At 39.4% G+C, this 16,739-nt stretch overlaps 1 protein-coding gene across 5 annotated transcripts in view; it reads left to right on the forward strand.

The window, feature by feature from the left end:
• Positions 1–2,240: 2,240 nt before the first annotated feature.
• Positions 2,241–16,739, forward strand: part of KLF12 (Kruppel like factor 12) — a 380,697-nt gene continuing 366,198 nt past the window's right edge. Inside the window, exon 1 of one of the 5 annotated variants that reach the window (XM_036228902.1) lies at positions 2,241–2,745. The gene's annotated coding sequence lies outside the window, so the exon portion shown is untranslated. The other 4 variants (XM_016133384.2, XM_016133393.2, XM_016133392.2 and 1 more) reach the window with 4 other exon arrangements.

A 16,739-nucleotide genomic window follows, 5' to 3' on the forward strand; every position in this document is an offset into this window, starting at 1 on the left:
CTTTTCCACGTGCAGAAGCACTTGCTATAGAATATATTTATGATAAGTCTGCCACTCAGCTTCTTGAGAAAGAGCTGTTAGTATAAGAACTGCCACAAGGACATAATATCTGTTAGCAGCCTCCACTCTTACAGTTAAACTCACTTCCGTTCACTCCCTGCCCCACCTAGAGGGAAACAGTGTTTCTACTAGAGGCAAGTTTTTCGTTTAAATATTGTGCATTGTTGATATTCTACCGTTTCCAAATTTGTCTTTCCCTGTTGTTTCTATCCAGATGTAGTAGACCTTAAAGGGCTGTTTACCCTGAGCCCAGGATCAGACCAACCGGTGGGGTGCGGAGCTGCTTTCCTGGGAATAGAGATCTCCACCCCAGCGATCAACCAACCCCTCAGCCTCCAGGTTCCATTTTCCTTCCGAGTTCCTGATTCCCTTGCTGCACCCACGTCTTCAGATGGGGGCTTCTGTCGCCGTCCCACTCTGCTGCCTTCCTCATCTACGGATACTTCACCTAAGGAGTGGTCCCCAATTTTCAATACTTTCACACTTATTTGTTCTTCGAAGCCCTAAGTCCAGGTCACACCCCTTCTCGCCAACCTGTTTTATTTCTAAAACACAGACCCATTGATTCGTCCAGTTAGTACTGGAAGTGGGCTGTGGACTCACTCTCCAGGCTGGACCACTTTCCCATCTTCCTCACATGCAGAATGAGGCAGGAGACAGAGAACGCACCAGCCAGTACATCGCCTTTGTTTTTATTAATAACGCACACCGGGCCTTTAGAAGTGTTTGGAGAATGCCACACGAAATGTAGAACACGGATTTTCCTGGCTAGAATTCGTTCCTTCGCTCTCATTTCCTGTTTCTCGGCCTCTCCCTAGTTTCTCTTCCCATCCCACTTCACGCCACATAACTGCAAATCTTTCCCTCTCAACGTAAACTTCCTCTTAGCGGCCTTCCCGGTGCCGGGCGGTTTCCTACGCGCGGCGGGCTCAGCGGTACTGTGCGGGGGTGCCGGGCCCGCCCGGTTCACCCAGCGCGCTCACCTAGGTTTGCAAGAAAGTGGCGCACCAAGCTCGCTCGGGGACCGCCGCGCCTGGCCAGCCCACTCGCCCACCCCTACGGTCCGCTTCCGCCCAGCCCGCACTCCGCCCCGCCGCCCCCCGGCCCCGCGCTGACCCAGCGCCCTCCAGGCCGCCGAGGGACGGCGGGGCCCGGCCGCGCCGCGCCGGCTGCCACCTCCGCGCTGCCCCAGAATCCCGCGGATCTGTCCCTCCGGGCGCGGAGGCGGGGCGGGAGGGACTCGGCTCCGCGCTGCCCTGCTCTCGGGGCTCCCTTCTGGGGCGCACGGCGGGGGCCCGCACTTCCTTCCCCCGCCGCCCGCACAGTTCCCGCGGCCGCGACAGGGGGTCTGTAGGTCCCGCTTCCCTCTCTTGCAAGTTCGCCTGCTTCCCTAAATAACTAGTGCGGGCGGGCGCCCCTACTCCCGGGGTTCCCACGCGAGGCACGCGTCTGCGCCTCGCCCCCATTCATCCCTCCAAGGTGAAACACGGGGAGGGAGGACGTCCCCGCCTCGCCCGCAACGTGCGCCGTTCCCGAACCCAAACAATGATTCCCCTTCCTCCCTCGCCTCGCCCCCGCACGCACCCCGCGGCGAGAGCGGCGTCCACCCCGGCTGCCCCGGACCCGACCTCATTGTTGCCCCAGGCGGGCGATGCCCGGCGCCCGGGGGCGGTCCCCGCGAGCGGCCGCGCCGCCAGTCCCGCAGCCCCGGCCGGCTCCGCCCACACCTTTCCAAGTTAGCTGGAGGGTGAGCCGCGGGGAAGGCTCGGGTGCCCGGCCCCCTCCCCGCACGCCCCCACTGGGGGGCAGCAGGGAGGGGCGGGGGGCCGAGCAGGCTCCGCGCTTTATTTGTCTCGGAATTCTCTTTCTTAATGCTGCCTTGCACGCTCTGACACAAAAGAGGGGACTTTCTCGCCGCTCAGCGCGAGTGCTCGCCTGGCGAGTTGAAATCCTGGGGTTCTTCCTGCTGCGAGGCCCCGCGGGCCCCCCTAGGCCGGCGGCTCCCAAAGCTCGGTGGCCATGTATAGGTTATTTTGGGTGCTGCAGCAAGGTGGTGCAGGTGAAAGGGAAGCGTGGCCGAGGCCAGAGGCCGGGGGGCGGGGGCAGGGGTGGGGCGGGGTGGGGCGGGGTGGAGGCTCCGCGGACCCACCCCCCAGCCCGGCGGCCGGGGCGGTGAAGCGAGGGCCGGGCAGTGGGTGTTGCCTTCTACCTCTGCGAGCGGGGAGGGGTTAGTTTCCCACAGGGGATTTCAACCATCACACTCAGAGCCCGCCTCCTAATCCTCGGGCGGAGCAGCTCCGGGGCCCCATTTTATGGCAATAAAGCGACTTAGCGCCTGCTGAGCGAGCCCCTCCCTGCCGCCGCCCCCGCCCTCGGCCCCACCCCGGGGCTCGCCCGCAGCGGCGGGGCTTTGTTTCTGGGGAGGAGGACCCGGAGCTCTTTTGTTTGGGGGTTTGGTGTTTTCACCCCCCCAGCTCACCCGCCCCGCCCCACCCCCCCGCGCCTCTCCGATTTCCTGAGCTGCGGGCTGCAAGGGAGGAGAAGCCGCGTCTTGCAAACCCCTCGCCTGGGCCCCGGGGTAATTCAATGCGGGCCTGGCGAGGCTCCCCACGCTAGACCCGGGCTCGCGTCTCGGCAGCCTCCACCCACCGGCCCACCCTACATTTAGTGCATCATGTGATCCGGGTAAGTCATTTGCAAGTACAACAGTTCCCTGGGTTGCCCCCCATTCATTTCCTGAGAACTGCAGAGAGCAGCTGAGAGCTCTGCCTGTGCGTGTGCGAGTGTGCGTGTGAGTGTGCGCGGGTGACGCCGTGTGTGCGAGTGAGTGTGCGCGCGCGTGTGTGAGAGAAAGGGAGAGAGAGAGGGGGACTCTGTATAAGGGAAAGAAAACAATTTCTCCTGCTCTGCAGCTTCTGTTCAGGTCTGTGCCGATTCCGTTTCTTATCAAAATAAACAACCCCCTCCTCTCTCTCTCTTTTTATTTATTTATTTTTTTTGCCATCCCAAATCAGACCGTATTCTCTTAACATGTTTTATTTTCCTTCTGTCATCTGCTCAAGTTAAATCATTTTGGTTGGTCTGTGTTCTTAAAGGGGGAAAGTGTTGGGAAACAGGAGGGGGCCGAGGGAGGGCTATGATATTGCAAAGCAAGTATCGCCCGTCGGATTCTTGGAGAAGAATGAAGGAGCCCCCACCCCCCTATTTTTTTTAAAAAATAACTTACCAAGTAACGTGAAATAAGCAAATGTTTTTCTACCCCTAATAGAATTGTTGGTCGCAGTATTTGTCAGACAGTTGCCAAGGATGAGAAATAAAACACTAGGGCTGAATTTGGGGGCTGGGGCTTGTGGAAATAGTTTGCCCCCAGGAATAAAGCGAGTTCGGTGAAAAGCTGCCGCACCGGGGCTGTGTGGGCTCCGGGTGTGCGCTGGATAGTGGAGGGGAAAGGGTTAAGGCGGAGATGACACTGCTGGCATGAATAGTGGTCCTGGTGCTACATTCATTATTGTCTTTGGTCGTAATGATGTGTAACTGTCACTTGCTACAGTGCCTGGTCCTTGGAAGTAGCCAGGGGCTGCCCCGTGGCTGTTATTTTCAATTACGAGGGACCCGGTCGGAGTTGACAAGGGGCAACTTTGCACGTCCACCCTGGCCGGGAAGTCCGCCTAGCCGCCCTGGGAGCCACTTCTTGCCTAAGAAGCTCGCTCTCAGGACTCGGACTTGACCTCCGCGACATTACTTGTGTCCTAGTTAGATGCTCCTCTTTGGGGAGAATCAATTCTGCTTTTGTTGGGTTGAGAACTGCCTGTTAGAACTTCGAAAACTTTTATCTTTGAGGAAAAGGGTGGGGTGCACTCAACAGTTTTGTTTCGAAAGTGTATTGAAGCAAATGCTTGGAAAAAGTACCAATTCCTTTGTTTTATGCCCTGTAGCTTCCCAACCCCCTTCGCCCTGCGCTTCGAGTTTTGCATACTTTAATAGTAATAGCCTTAATTCAGCTGATAAAAGCTGACTGTTGAGTTAAAGAGTTAAAGAGTATTAGTACAACGGAATGTGTAATCTGGATAAACAGTTTGTGTGGTTAATATTGTCAGCTCTCTAATTTAACTGTACAGATGGTTTAAGTATGGTTCTATATGGATTGTTTGAAGCAATTCCACTGGCTAATAGAATTCTCAGCGGAGCACTCGGATGTTTTATTTTAAATCAGCTTTAATATTCTCTCACTTTCTCTGTAACACTAGGGAGATGAGCAGCTCTATTTACATTTGGTGCATGTGCATCTAGTGGCTTCGGTAGACATCTGCCAATCAAGTACACGTCATTCTGCAAATCCACCTAGCCGCCTCCTTGCCCTTTTCTTACTGGAGGATAGAGTTGTTTAGATAAGTAAATGCTCTGAAATAAATTTGGTGTCTTTTTACAGGCAGCAGCTTGTGATGGAGACAGGGGTGGTCACTTTGAAGAGTAGGTGCATATCATTTTCTAAGAAATGCTCTTTAGAATTGACATTCATTAAAACATCCCCCCCCCCAAAAAAAAAGCCCAATTGTGCCATTTGCAGATCTCATTCAAATGTTTGCATTTTTAGAAACCACATAGAAATTGGTTACGGTAAAAGCAGTATCCTCTTAGGCTAGAAAATGTTTAACTGCAGAAGCTTAGTAGAAATAGGATATTGAAGGACAAATATTTCAGTTGCATAAGTTCTATTCATTGCTGCAGCGTGGTCAATGTGGAGACTACCTGGAGTATAGCAAGCTCCTATGAGTTGGGGAGAGACCAATTTGAGCATATAAGAATCGGCAGAAATTTGTAATGTATTTAGAAAAGGGGTTTATTAGTCTACCTTCTAATCCATAACTTATGAAGCATACTTAATTTCAGCTGACAAAATTTGGAATGTTTCCACATAAAATTTTCATAATTTATGAACTAAAAATGTGTAATATAGCTACAACCAGTAAACAAAACATTCTTGAAGGTGTTTCTGTTTATTTTTGAAGTGCTTCAGTTATTTATTACTTAAAAATGCATATTTAAAAGAAACCCTTGTTAGCTAAACTTTATTTTGGAATGCTTTGTATTACTGTTTATTGAATGAAAATCATTGTGCTGGTGAGCCGTTAATGCTTTTTTTCTCCAAGAAAGTTCCGTTTTAACAACTGAATGTCATTTGGGAGAAAACTGGTCCTGGTATATAGCATTTGAGACCTTGACCTTAGCAACTCTTGGCTGGTTGTTGTTTACTACAGCTGCAGCCTATGTGTGTACAGAAAGGGGAGGGACTGCAAACACTGGGGTGTCCACTCTCCCTGGCCAAAGGAGGAACAAATCAGGATGCTCGATGGTCATTCCTAAGAGCACGATCAGGCATATAATTGCGAATAGTGTTCTGGTCATTTAAAAAATATGTGTGTCCCTCAGGGATTACTTCCCGGCCTTCTGTGAAAGGTAAACATGTACTTGAACAAACTCAGAGTGAGTTTTAAATGTTAAATCATGAAGCAGGCTGTAATGAACTTATTAAAATCATTTGATCTTAACTGTAATTTTTTTTTTTTTAATCTCTGCAAAGACACATAGGTGTTTAGGCCTCTGGGCCTATACTGAGGGCATTTTTAACTCAAGCCAGTGTTAGTTAATATAGTTTTGAGTAATCTTCTCAGTGAGGTGATATTAAATAGTCGAATATATAAAGGCCCTGGACATTTTCATCTTTGTACAAAATGGGAAATGTAGAGTTTCATATTTATGCAAATTAACATTAGAATAACTATTGAAATGAGTATGTCAGATGGTTTATTTTCTTTATATTGTAAAAAATCTTAATGTCATACTCATAAATCTAGTTGTAGATGATTTGTATATTAATACGGAATAGTTACATTCTACAAAACTAGAGATGACACACACTCAATTGAAGTTATTCATTTTTTAGTTAAATAAGTCTCCCAATTTATACTTCTGTATTGATTGATGAACAAGAGCTAAAATTTCCCAGTTTCATTCAGAACGGACACCATGGTTATCTTTTCCTTTTAGAAAACAACTTTCATTTTTGTCAATAATTCCTAAAATAGGTTTCAGTGCTTATCTCTAACATTTACGTTTTGAAAATACCATATGCTAGTAGAGTGGAAATATCTATATTTTTGCCCAGTGCTCATTTATTTTGTTTCAAAATTCACATTTATTTGCTTTTCAGCCTTCAAGTTATGTACAGCTTTCAGCCTTAAATATGTACAAAATGTAAGAGTAAAAATATTAAAATTAAATCACTGGCAACACCCTGTAACCACAGCCTTAACTCATCCACCACAACCACCGCTCCCAAAATCAAAATGTGAGTAAACAGTTGGGCCTTGCCCTGTGCCCAGAGGGTCAGCAGTCTTAAGCTCCTTGAGACCTGCTTAGTTTCTAACTCCCAAGCCTGTCCAGAGGACTGCTTCACTTCAGCTGGCCAGAATCATTTTCAGGGCCTAGACCAGCCACACCCCATCTGAAGTCAGCCTTTAAGTTCTGTGGTCAAGAACACATGCTGTGGATTAAATGGTTACTTTCTCTATATATTCCTAGTAATTATGTTACAAAAGGATTTTTCGGTTTGGGGTGTTTATTGTCATAAAAGTGGCTACTTGAGTAGTCATATTGCTCCATAAAAATTTGTTTTGGTCTGGTGGTAGATTACAGGATATTCACCCAAGAAATTCCGCTCTGGTATGGTCCTTCTCCCTGTAACTCCCCCACCCCCCAAAGTCATACTTTTATTTTTTGCTAATTTTATGGTATTTATTCTAAAACGTTTAGTGTAATAATTGGACTAGTCCAAACAGTATTGCTATTTAGGTACATATGGACTAACAGAAAGCAGTTGGTTGCTGTATTGCTGCAGGGGAGGTGAGAGGAGGAAAAAAATGGAGGAGCTTTGGGATGGTTTTCCTGCCCCCATCGGAGGCTGTCGAAGCTCCTACTATCACTAGTTGCTGACCTAGATATCCTGGATTTGTGTTCCAAGTGCTACATTCACCATGCTTATCAGTATCTAGTAGCCCCCTCATCTACAGGAGCTGTGTTCCAAGACCTCAATGGATGCCTGAAACCATGTATGGGACAGAACACTATATATACTTTTTTTTTTTTTTTTTTTGCTATAAATACATACTTTTTCACTAAAAGGAACACTTTATAGCTTCTCTTTGGTATATCCGAATTACCACCAGCATCACTGCCCTTGTGCTTTGTGGCCATTATTTAAAAATGAGGGATACTTGGAACATGAGCACTGCCATACTGTAACAGTCAATCTCATATCCAAGAGGGCAGCTAAGTGACTAATGGGTGGGGAGCGTATGCAGCGTGGATACATGCTTGAGAAAGGGGTGATTCAAGGCCTGGACAGCACAGAGCTGGGTATCTTGAAATTTTATCAGGCTACTCAGAATGGCGCACAGTTTTAAAACATGAGTCGTTTATTTCTGAAATTTTCCATGTGATGTTTTCAGACCCTTGACCTCAGGTACTGAAACCTTGGAGAGTGAAACCATATATAAGGAGGACAAGTGCATATAGCTTTTCACGGTAATTTATGGCATCTTATGTATGCATATACTATTTATACATATGTTCACTTTTTTACTTATGTATGTGTGTATATATATTACTCATGAATTTTTTGTATTTTTATCTATATTGGTACATCCCACACCATGTACATTATGATCAAGAATTATAGTAAAAAGCCTTCCACACACACTTGTATCAAAAAGGGGAAAAACAGTCTATTTTTTCAAATTCTGTGTTTAATAATACTACATTCACTTTGTTTTTGTGATTAAGAAGCAAACTTATAACAAAACATGAAAACAGCACTGCCCCAAATAAAAACCAATGAACTTAAATGGCAACTAAGATGGATTATTGTAAAAAATGAATAAACTACTGTAGAGAAAACCTTCCTTCATTTCATAATTAGGTGTCTGCTAAGATTATACATCCTGGAATCAGGACTGATTTTAGTGTCAGAAATATCACAATTTGAGTCAGTGCTCTTTTGCTTACTAACTCTGGGTGACCTTGGTCAGATGTCTCAACCTCACCGAGTCTGTGAAATGGGAAGAATAAAATATAGTTTATAGGGCGGTGGTGTGGGTAAAATGTGATAACGTGGGTAGAAATCACTTTGTAATATTGTGAAGTACTGGTGTGGCCACTGATTTGACAGGAAAACCACTCCCTGAGCCCTACCCCCTGGCCTAAAAGGGATGAACTTTCCAGCCTCTCAAAGTGAGCATATAAATTACAGTGATGGAGAAGGAATTTCCGAGTGTGGGTAGAAAACTTCTGGCAGTCAAAGGTCATGAATTCCATTCCTGTCTCACCAGAGATTTGCTCTGTGACCTTGAGAAAGTCACTCTATAAAATTTCTACATAGCTAGTTTAAAAGTTGCTATTAGCATATGATGCAGGTAAAGTATCTGAGCTTTGCAAAAGATAAATACATGGAAATACAGTTCCCATGATCATTTACAGAAAATAGAAAATAAAGATCAACAATGATTATTTAGAGATACTAAACCTCTAGGCTACTTTAATGAGTCAACTGAAATTTCTGTCAGCTGGTCACTAAAAATGTCCTTATTTTTTTTATAGAATCATTAAATTTGTGCGGTTGTACTCTAACTTAGAACAGTCTATTGAACTACAAATCCCTAGTTAAGCTAAGATTCTGTTGATTAAGCTATGGCTGATTTATGGCTTAGAGTCTTTTGGTTAGACTCAAACATCGTTGGAACACAACAGTACACAATAAAGAAAAGTAGATGATGGAGATCTTAAATGGGCATTTGAGAATTTATCGAACATACTTTATATGCTACATTTTTCCGCCATTTTCATTTCTCAGATTTCTCTGAAGTTTGAGGAAATTAAGAACAATATTAATTTCATAACTTTTCCCTAACTGCATTTTCTCCAGGTAAGAGGCAAACAAATTTTTTTTTCATGGTTTTCTGAAACACTGTTCTTATAAGAACAGAGAACAAACTCAAACTAGCTCATCAATATAACTAATTTTAGACTCTTTTCATGTCACACATATACCTTGCCTAACTCTTGTTCATGTTACAACACTCTATAATAAGCATCGCTTTCTGTGTGACTCCTATTTATCATCCCTTTAAGAGTATGCTGGGTTCCAGTCTGTATTCTTTGGCCCCATAGCACATGATATTGTATTGCTGCTGGTGTAATTGCTTCTTGCGTTGCCTTGTCCCCTCCCAATAATAAGCCCCTTGAGAGCAGGAAATGAATCTTCTTCATAGTTACTTTCCTGGCTTCTGTTAACAGAGCCTAATATAGTGACTGATTGTGTGTAGTACGAAAATTCTTATTGAAAGAACAAATCGTGGAGTGCAGTCCATATGACAGTCCTTTCAGTAGCTAAATGCCAGTATCATGGTCATTTCCTAAGTCTTTTCATCTCTAGCTCAATATAGTCAACCCTATGAGCCATTCCACGGTTCACTACCTTTTCCTGATTTTTTTTTCATCTTGTAAAATGAAGCCTTGTAGTGCAGTCAAACAGTGCTGGATTTGACACCTCAAACCCTTCAGTTTTTAGCTAATTGAGCAAGTTAATTCTCCAAGTCTCAGTTTACTCATTGGTAAATAAAAGAAAAACAAGAACAAATGTTAACATTGCAGAATTTTTTTTGAGGATTCAAATACTGATGTTAGTAAAACATCCATTATTTAGAACTTTAGACATCTTTAGTGCTCCATATATTAGTCCACTCCAGTATACTGATGCTTCTTTTAAAAGCAGCCATTCAGAATAAATAGCAACAAAATACAATAACTACTCTTTATTATAAAGCTGCTGTAATACAGAAGTTAATCCCTGTGCTTTTCATGTTACTTATATGTACTCTAGTAAGTAGGAATGTATAGCTGACTTTCAAATGATTGAGACTTTGAATATTATACGCCGAGGCCTCTCAAGTATCTTTTATACAATGAATTTTGAATTATGAACATAAGTTTATGAATGTATTTTTTTTAGCTATTGTGTGACAGTGCTGTTTGCCAAGTAACATCTCTCCCAACCATACCCCCTGTGACTTTGCTTGCCACTTTAGAAAAAAAAATTTTTTGAAAATTTTACAGCTTTTTAGCCTTTCATTAGCAAAATAAATAGAAGAGAGGGAAAATGAAAGTGCCTCTTTTAGTTTTGACAAACGGTATATTATCTTGATATACAATTGAAACAAATCATTCGATATGCTGAAAAGTGGTGAATATTGAAAATGTTTAATGGAATTAAGCTGATAAATTGTGAAAAATAATAAGATTACACACCATACAAAATGGTTTACATCTGTATTTAATGACAGTATTTCATAGATTGTGTGTAATACAGATTTTGTAATTTTTCTTTTGTCTCTGGAAATGGGTCTCCTTTAAAACCTGTCTGGTCCCTTGGCTTAAACATATTTGAGTTTCGAAACAGGTATTTAGGAGTGCATTTTATGTATGTAAAGACTCCCACCTTTATTTATTAAATAATACTTATTACATACATATGTATGATACTGTAGTTTCTATTTTATAGAGCTAGAAACTGATTTTCACCAAAGTTATGCCATCATGGCCAATGGTCAAAACAGTTGGTTTTAAAGGGGAAATTTGCAAACTGGAAAGCCTCAGCTGTGTTACTCTTGCCTCTTTCCAGCCTTCAGGTAATATTCCAGGTTAGTGTTATTACAGAGTAGGACAAAAAAAATGAGGGCATTATACAGATAAATATTGTGTTTACAGGCTGTATTATTTTATTTGTAGATTATGTTGACATAGCACATTTACTAGAATACATTGACTGGAATATTGACTTCCATACAGATCCCAGTTCTGTGTTTGCTGATATATGTACTAAAACAAACTAGGAGACCTGATCCAAAAAAATGTTAGAAGGCGGTTGCTACAGGATATTCCATCGTGGTAAGAGTAGACCAGGACATTCTGGCCAGTATGCATTCTGCTGTCTGATACAGCTATTAAAGTCAGATGCATAATGAAAGTAATAGGAAACATTTATATTAAAATGTCTACTTATCCATCTGACCTATACTTATTTAGCTCCTACTATGTATCTGGAATTCTGTAAGAAAATGGGTAGGACATCATCATTAATGAGCTTAAAATCAAGTAGAGGAGGCAAGACTTATGTAGAAAATTATAATACAAAGTAATTTGTGATAAATGGACCAAATGTTAAAAGTTGCATAAACAAAATGCATGGGGAAAAAATTGCTGCTATCCCGGAGACCAAAGATTTCGTGGTTTTAGTAGACAGACGGCAAAAGTTCTTCATGGGAAAAGTTTACTTTTTTTATAGCAAAGTATAGCAAACCTGCAAGAGGAAGAAAGCAAATTAGAAAGATATTTTGGCAACTGTGAGAATTTCACACCTTTTCTGTTATCTTTAAGGGCTGATAGCTTTATGGTGTTTTGGTAAACTTTTCTCATTTGCCATATCATGAGAAACTTTTCTTTTCCAAACATAGGTCCTGGAATGTACTTGGCCATGTAGTGTTATGAGTTTAAAGAAGGTTTATTTGGGCCAAAAAGAAATAATAATGACTGATTAATAAAGTTTTAAAAATATGCTTTATGTGATGTTATCTAATGAAATTTTTTTTATACTGCTGAAAAGGTTCGATGTATTATATTGTATTTGTAAATGATGGAAATTTTACCCTCGACCAAAATTCTTTGAATATAGGAGTAAGAATTTTTTATTTAAGAAGAACAATGGAAGGAAAAACTTGAAAACCAATCAGTTTTACAGAAGGTCAGAGTCAATTGTAGTTTATCAGAGGTGTTGCTTGAAGGGGTATTTAGAAAGAAGTCTGTACATTAAAGTGGTTGGATATTTAAAGAATAGTACTCTTTGGAGTGTGCATTAACTATTCTACTTTGGGTATAAATACAGGACACTTAAGCAAACAAAATATTTCATTTTGAGAGATAATGTGACAAGAAAGAAATGCACTCTTAAGTAAGTCTTTAAAGAGCACTGATGGGATTTTATTGTGCACTGAGCTCTCTTTAGAGCATATTGGGACTACACCAAGGCTCTGGGCAGAAGCAGTTGTATTTTATTTATAAATAGCTTGGTAATTAAGACAGTTTAGAATACTTGAGAGGTATGGGCCAACAAAATATTGCTTAGTGCTTGGTGTTTTACAGAGTGGTTTTAGTTTCACCTTGACAGTCCTGTAAACTAGATTAGACATGTTACCATCTTATCGATGAGGATATAAAAGTCAAGTGAAGAAGGCCGCCAAATCAAAACTAGAACAGTGATTTCCAACACCAGTAAAATACATTTTTTTCCTCATGTCATTCCATTGCTCTCTTTCTACCTTTTATTTAGTTAATAAACTAGTAAATCTACATTGTACCAAAGAGATGCCGTCGTCTGCTTGTCTGGCTTTTAAGAGATGTTCAGTGAATATTTTTGGATGAATATTCATCTCTTTCCAAATGTACTTTAAAAGGGCACTAAACACACACACACACACACACACACACACACACATCAGCCCAGAGGTACCAACCTAACCATTCCTAGGAGAGACCACAATTAGAGGCATCCATCCATACTCTTTAAGGAAAATGAGGGAGATGGTTTATCTGTGTAGCAGAGCTCGTGCTATATGCTGAGAATACAAAGGAAAATAAAACATGGGCTTTGTCCTAAGGTATAGGCAGATTACGGACGGAAGAAGCACCACAGCTAAGCCCAAAGTAACGACATTTACTAGTATATTCTGGTTTGGTTTATTCTATTCATTTAGATCTTTAATGTACCTAAAAATAATACTCTGGATATGTTTGGATTTGTTTTAGTCTCTTTTAAGTGCTTTTAATTTTATCAGAAAAGCTTTTTCTATGTCAACATGCTTTTCTAAGTTTTTTTTTTTCCTTTCAAAAAATGTATGTCACATTTATTATATTTAGAATGTATAAGATGCATTTTAAAGGCATCTTTTTTACTTTTTAGGACCAATTCAAAGCTAGATATTTATGGTATTTTAAAATTTCTTTTGAAGATATAATTGACTATTGAACAATTTCTGAATGGAGCAGCATCCCATTTAACAACTAGAAGGGCACTCCTATTTATGGTATTTAAATGTGAATTTATTATTATTATTTAATGCCCTAGTTTTTCAAAGGAGCACAATTTTAGATCTGTAGGAAATAAGCTTTGTTTTGCGTTGACTTACTTAGGTAGGGTTTGCAAATATTTCTGATAATAATAGGTATATGTGCATGGAAACTGTAAAGTTCCATTTTTATTTAAGTGAACTTCTTTCTGTCTTTTTTGACTTAGGTCCTCTTCTTCCTCTAGCCAACAATAGCATTCTATTCCTCCATAACCTAGGTCATCAGAACTACTATGTGTCCCTTTCTATTTTTCTACACATGAGAAGTATTATTAACGCACATGCACATAAGGCTTTTTTTTTTTTTTGATCCCTGTTTACAAAAATGTGATTAATTTTTGGAAACTATTTTCACTTTTCAGTACTGCCTAAGGGGAATCCTTCCACACAGCTGCTACTGCTCTAATCCATTAAAAAAAAACAACAACAACTGTTGCATAATATTTCAAAGTTTGATATTTTCATAGTCTAACTATTAACTTACTGATAAGTAGTACTTTGCTTCCAGTTTTTGCCAGTAAAACTGATATTGTAACAAATATCTTTATACTCTGATGACCTATGAGATAGATTCTCAGGGTGGGATTACTATTTTAGAAGGTTGCCACCACTTTGTTTTGGGGGAGAAAAAGAGGCTATAACAGTTCTTGTTTTTATCAGCAATGTAGGCAATAACCCTTTCTCTGAAACTCCATGAGCAGTAGTTGACCTTTTTCTAGTCTGATTGTTGTGTGGTGGTAACTCATTGTTACTTTAAAATATTATTTCCCAACTGATAGTGACCTCGAATGGCTCTTTTCCTGTGTTTGTAGGTCAATTGGAATTGTTCTTCTAAGAATTGCCCTGTCATTGTCCATTTTTCTATTTGGTTTTTGTCCTTTTGTGGCAGTTCTTTATATATTAAAACCATAACCATTTTTCTGACATGCATTGCAGAGAGTTTTTTCCAAAATAAATCTTTTGTCTTTTATCTGTTCAAGTGATATCTTTTTATATACATTTAAAATTTTTATATAATTCATTTTTTTCTTTGGTTTTTCTTTTATTTTCTCATTGATAAAATAGACATGTAATCTCCTACGGTTAGATTTAAGTTTTCTTTCTACTTTGGTCCTATCTTTAGTCCATTTGTGTGTGGTATAAGAGGGGGGTCCTCTTTTATTTACTTTTATTTACTTTCAGATGCATAGCTAGTATTATATCCATTGTATTACCACCATTTTTAAGGTAAATGCATTCTTTTCCAGTAAATATAAATTCCACAATTGTCATATCTTTTGTTCTCATTCTATTATAGTACCAGATTTTTTTTAAAAAAATAATTCTCTTAGATATTCTCAGATATGTAACTAAAGTTCAAATTTAATGAGTATTTTGTTCTCATCCCACCTTCCCTGGGCAAAAAAAAAAAAAAAAAAAGGCATAAAACCCTCTTGTGATTTTAACTGGAATTGCATTAAGTTATAATCTGTGGACAGTTAACATTTTAATGTTATTTTTAGTGTATTATACCATCCCAATTCAAGTATGTGGATATATTTCTGTTAGTTCATATCTTATTTTTTATACTTCAAGAAGATTTTAATGCTTTATTTGTAGTGGTTGTTTCATCTTTAATTTAGTTCTAAATATAGGTTTTTGGCTATTTTGTATCTAGTGAGATAATGTGATTTTCCTTTTTGGTCTGTCGATATAGTGAATTAATTGCATTACTTGATTTTCTAATGTTGTATCAGACTTCTATTGCTTAAATAATTCTTACTTGTTCTTGATGTATTATCTTACTATATATAGCTGTATTTGATTTACTAATACTCAGTTAAGAATTTTTTTAAAAAAATTATGGTCATGGAGAGTAGTGGTCTTAATTTTTATTCCTTTAATGTCTGTATCTGATTTTACTTTCAGGGTATTCTTAGCTTCCTAAAATGACTTGAGAAGTGTCAGATCATCCTCTGTTCTTTGGAATACTTTGTGTATAATCGATAATATATCTTCCTTAGAAGTGTGGAAGAATTCACCGGAGAATACATCTGTGTTTAGAGGTATTTTTTTGTTGCTGTTGGAAGGTTTAAAACTATAAATTCAATTTATTTAATACACATAGGGCTATTCAAGTTATTTATTAATTTTTGAATGAAACTTTGTAGTTTTGAAGAAATTTGGATTTTTCATCTAAGTTATAGAATTAGCATAAAGTTGTTCACATTTCTCTATTTTAAAGTTTGTAGGATCTGCACTGATAAACTCTGTTTCTGTTATTGGTGACTTATAACTTTTTTGTTTTTCTCTTGATTAGTCTGGTTAGAGGTTTATTAATTTCATGGATGTTTTAAATGAACCAGCTTTTTTCATTAATATATTTTCTCTAATATTTTATTTTTCTCTAATTTGTTGATTCTCGATTTTTATTATTACCTTTCTTCTTATCACAGATTTAATTTGTTCTTCTAGTGTCTTAAGATAGAAGCTTAGAATATTGATTTAAGACCTTCTTTTCTCATGTGAAGATATAATTTTTACTATAAATTTTACTTTGAGCACTGTTCTTTTATATTTTTATTCAGTTAGAAATATTTTCTTATTTTCATTGTAATTTATTCTTTGACTTTGGATTATTTAGAATTATGTTGTTTAATATTCAAATACTTCAATATTTTGCATGTATTTGATACTGGTTTCTAACTTCTGTGATTTTCAGAGGATGTATGATTTTGTTTCTTGACCAATTTTTTTGAGATTTGTTTTATCACTCAGAATATGATCTATATTAGTGAATGTTACATGCATAATTGAAAACAATGTATTTTGCCATCATTGGGTAGAATATTCTATAAATGTCAATTAGCCAAATTGGTTAATAATGTTCCTAAGTCATCTGTGTTGTTAACTGATTTGTCTCCTCGTTCTCTCTGTTATTGGGAGATGAGGGTTTAAGTGTGTAAGTACAATTATGAATTAATCTGATTCTCTTTTTAGTTCTATCAGTTGTTACTTTACATTCTTTGCAGTTCTGTTCTTAGGTGCATACTCATTTAGGATTGCTATTTTTTCTTGGTGAATTGACTCTTTTATCATCGTGTAATTTCTTTCTTCCTTGTAGACAACATACAACTGGGTGCTACTTTTTAAAATCCAATCTCATTGTCTTTTATTTGGAATGATTTGATTATTTACATTAAATATTTTTATGATTGGTTTTCTGCCGTTTGTATTCTTTTTGTCTCATGTGGTCTTTGCTTTTATTTTCCCATTTCTTACCCTCTTTGAGCTTGATTATTTTTCAGTATTTTATTTTCAATATTGACTTATTAATTACATCTCTTTGTTTTATATTTTTAGTAGTTACTCTAAGGTTTACAACATACATCATTAATTTTTCACAGTCTGTCTTCAAATGATATTATACCACTTCCTTTATGATGTCAAACTCTTACAATGGTA

Source organism: Rousettus aegyptiacus, unplaced genomic scaffold (genome assembly GCF_014176215.1).
Source record: "Rousettus aegyptiacus isolate mRouAeg1 unplaced genomic scaffold, mRouAeg1.p scaffold_m13_p_11, whole genome shotgun sequence".
NCBI classification, from domain to species: domain Eukaryota; kingdom Metazoa; phylum Chordata; class Mammalia; order Chiroptera; family Pteropodidae; genus Rousettus; species Rousettus aegyptiacus.